The sequence below is a fragment of the Miscanthus floridulus genome, chromosome 5 (genome assembly GCF_019320115.1).
Source record: "Miscanthus floridulus cultivar M001 chromosome 5, ASM1932011v1, whole genome shotgun sequence".
In the NCBI taxonomy this organism is placed as follows: domain Eukaryota; kingdom Viridiplantae; phylum Streptophyta; class Magnoliopsida; order Poales; family Poaceae; genus Miscanthus; species Miscanthus floridulus.
Genome location: NC_089584.1, coordinates 109,270,825 through 109,275,270, shown reverse-complemented (window position 1 = coordinate 109,275,270; position 4,446 = coordinate 109,270,825).

Below are 4,446 nucleotides of genomic sequence, written 5' to 3'. Positions count from 1 at the left end.
ACAACAACGTTGCGCAATGCGCCTGTGGTGTGATCCAGGGCCTCAAGCAGGGACGTGATCCCAACATCGAGGCTCTCCCGCTCCATGCTCTCTGCGACGTCGTCAAGGGTAAAAAGCCTCGATGCCAGATCCTACAGATCCATCCACTAGAGCAGGGGCTCGCCCCGCGTGCACGACTCCTCACCGGCCCCAAGCGCCACCGACCCCTCTCGCCATGACGTCCCCACCAGGACACCCTCACCAACAATGGAAAGGGTTAGCGGTGTGGACATGAACCTCTCCCCTAGCACCATGACTCTTGGGGACCCATCGGCCATGTCCCCCTCCATTTGGCTCATGCCAGGCGCCATTGCTTGGTCCACCGAAGGCACGGGTCACGCCGATGCCTCAGGCGATGCTACGGTTGCGCTCGGCTGTGACCAATCTGTCACAGCTACCGCTACCTCCACCTATGTTGGCATGGTCATGACCGGCTACGTTGCGCCCACCATGGCTGCTGCCATGAGCACGGTCGACAACCCCGTCTGCCCCACCGTCGGCAGCGGTATCGCGGCCGTCATTGACTATTCCACGACCTTCGAAGGCGCCCCTTGAACGCCCGCATCCACCGGTCCCGCCAAGGCATAGGAGCCACCATGGGTGGCACCTGACTAGCCAGCGACACAGTCACACTGGCGCCGCTCCTGCCCGAAATGGGTGCGATGCTAGCCGACGTCTGCCACCCCGATTGGAGGGCGATGCTCTTCTTCGGCACCAACACCAAAGGATTCCACTGCTTGCCGACGCTGCAAGGGACGAAAAACATAAGTCACGATGAAATCTGACTAAAACAGGAAAAAACAGAGGAATTGATAACTCACCTTAGTGTCGTCAGGCGGCAGATGTGTTTGGGGGATGAACCCCCCACCCTTCCTCCGCCTCATCGGAACGAGGCTGTTTTGATCCTACCCCCTGCTCCTGGGTAGAGGAGCTTGCCCCTGACAGCTCTTGGGGCACATTAGTGAAACGCCCCACACCCCTTGGCTCTTGGGGCGCGATGGTAGAGCCACCCGCCTCTGCTAGCACCTTGGACACGACGGTAGAGCCACCCACCTCTGTTGGCTCCTAGGGTAGGCCAACGGTACATCTAGCCTCTATTGGTACCTAGGGGTCATTGGAACAACCTGCCTCCACTGGCTCCCTAGACGTACACTCCCCTCCATGGAACGGAAAGGGTCCCAACGCCTGTTAGGACAAATCGATGTCTGTCAGGGCATCCTTGTTCTCTAGGTTGTCCCACTCGATATCGTTAGCTACCATTTCTTCTTCCTCCATCACCTCATCGTCATCACCATCGTCATCGTCGTCATCGTTGTTAGTGTCCTCCCCTCATTCCTATGCCCACAGCTTTCACTGCTTCTTTCTCTTCTTGTCCTCCTTCACCTTCCTCAGCCACTCGCCCTTGGCATGATTCATCGCCCTCATGGCCGAATTCCTCGATATAGGCATTGGGTGATCCGTGAGGATGAGGTCCCTCGGCTGGTTCCGCCCCTCTCAAAGTTAGTCTCATGGGGTCAGGAAATCCATTGAAGAGAAGGCAAGAGAAAGAGAAACTTATGAGGACAACATAGCCTGGCTTCGGCAACATTAGAGGATGCCCCGACATAAGGTAGACAAAGTCAAGGGTGGCACTCACGTTGTCCTGTAAAGGTTCCATCGCCTTCTTGATGCGTTGCGCGATCTTAGAGTTGGAGAATGTTACCTCAGCGAGCACCATTTCGTCGAACGACGCCTTGAGCACCATCGCATATAGCGGGAGAGCGCGTGTCATCAATGGCACCACCCTCCTCGCGTGGTAAGCCCCGATGACACCTGACCATTTTAGGCCATTCTCTTTTAGGATGTGGATGGTGGCGATGTGGTCTCGGATCTTCTTCTTGTCCTTCTCTAGGACGCCCCACTTCCTCCACTGTTCCAGAGCCTCTTCGATCAGACACCCGGTGATCTCTAGCAGAGGGGCGGCAGTGTCATTCTTGAGGTAGGATTACTGTGAGTGCCACCCCTTATTAGACATCAAGAGCCGCATGGACGGGTACTCATTGACCCAATTATTCCGAAGTTGGATGCCGACACACCCCGTCGGCATGTGCAACTCCTGCATGCTGCCCTTTTCCCTCTTCTTCTAGAGGTTAACGGCGAAGAAATACCTCCACAAGTCAAAGTAGGGGGCTGATCCCTAGGAATCCTTCGCACAGCACAACTAACGCCGCCATGTGCTGGATCCCATTGGGATTGAGATGCTATAGCTCAATCTTATAGAAGTGCAGCAGCGCTCGGAGGAATTTGTGGGTGGGGTCATGAGCCCACGCTCATGGAAGTGGGTGAACGACACTATGTAGCTGTCGAGCAGCGATGGCGAACCCTCGTTGTCAAGCAGCAACCACTCCTCGGCCAAGGTTTGCACATGGAGAAGACCACGACGAACGAGGCCCTCCATGTGCTAGAAGGTGATATTGGAACAGCACCATGGATCCATTGGAGGTGGGGGCAGATGGATGCGAGCTCAACAGTGGCGGAGATGTGAAGGCAGGAAACCTAAGCGTTGGCAGCGGCGGCGTGGCTGCGGAGGGGCGACGGGTGTGAGGAAACCAACCAACCAGCTAGATCTTCGCGCCTACCACAACCTATCACCATGTCTCATCACAGGGCGTGAGCATGCAACCTATGGTCATCCCCTCGAAAAACGTGTCGGACATTTTGCCCCCTAAATAAGCCATGACCCATCACATGTAAGAGGGACATAGAGCTGAAAACGCTCCTATGACCCGTCTAGGCCTAGGAGTTCAAAGGTTGACCCACGGACAGGTTCGACAACCGCTTCAGGCACTTTTAGAGTGAGGGGTGGAAAGGAATGGGTCTACTAGTGGCCAGTACCCGGGCGCACGAGTGTCGTAGGCATCCTGGCCCAAGTTCGAGTCTCGAACAGATACCGTCCATGGTTTTTCCTCAAAAAAAGGCAGAAAGCCCTCGAGACTGGTCAAACAGACTCGATAACTTTATGGATTGACCACTGAGAATCTGGAGTCAGTCACCAGCCGACCCAAGCTGAACCCCCGCGAATGGGATGCCGGGGCCTCACTCAGACTAGCCCGTTAACAGCTCACCAAGCACCACGATTCGTCCATAGAGGAAAATCATGGCACGGCTCAGCTCCTCCGCTTTTGTCGGAAAAAACGCTTGAGGGAAGACGATCACAAAGACGAGCCAACCCTCAACTAGACCCCTGCTACGGGTGGGAGCTCGAGGAAAGTTAGGAGACCAAATGCGCGATCGTAGAACGACAGACATCCGTAGGGGTCAAAATCAGGAAAGACCTTTTTCGACCCACCAAATCTCATGGCTATACCCCTGAGGGGTCTGATCACGACAAAAGAGAATCGTCATCCCTAGGACACGCTGTGGGCAACAAAAGAAGGCCAAAGCCCTCAGAGTTCCCCCATTCAGAAAAGCCTCCGAAGGAGTATTCTACTCCTCTGTAGGCTCTGGGGCTACTGTCGGAGACTAATACTAGGGTATCCGAGGAGGAGGAGCTAATGGTCATCAACATTGATTCATCCGAGTAGTCAAGAGTGCGACTTCACTCCAACCAACCCCTAGGTATGTGGGCTTCGCCTCGCCCGACCTCTAGGTCGGGGGCTCCGCCTCGCCCGGCCTCTGGGTCGGGGGCTCTGTCTCGCCCGACCTCTCAGGCACGGCTCCTGATAGAATCCTATAGCGCCGCCAACCACTACGGGCCATAAAGTACAACCCAAGGTCAAATTTCTAGCATTGTGCAGGGAGCGGGCACATCTCAACATGACATGTGCCCACGACATGTCACTCTAGGGAACTCACATCACCAACAGTGACGAACACGTGGTCACTATGATGCCTACTCCCTATACGGCCGCTGACTAGCACGCTAGTTTGTCGTGATTCTTGCCGGGACAGAATGGGACGTCATGACCCGTTGACAACGCTGGGGTGTGGCATCAGCGGCGAACAGGCGCCCAGCGTGGAGCCATCCCTGTCACCTTTTGAAGTGTTGACGGGACCCACATAAAGAAGATGAAAGGCCCGGTGGTCGTGTAAGCCTTTCTCTCCTTGGCACTCATCCATCTTTCTTTCTGTGTAACCTGCTCTTCCCCTTAGTCTATAAAAGAGGAAGCATGACGCTCCAGGAGAGGAGAGGGCGGTTCACCACTCTACATGGTTGTAGACATCAAAACACACGCCCTAACATGCCTTAGGAGCACACGCACATCAGAGACTTGGGACATGTTCCTCTCTCGCTCGTTTGTAACCCCTACTATAAACTTTCAGTGCTAGTAACATGAGCAACAGAGATGAACTGGACGTAGGGACTTTCTGCTTGAACCAGTATAAACCTCGTATCCTCTAAGCACACCATTCAAACCAGACGCGCAA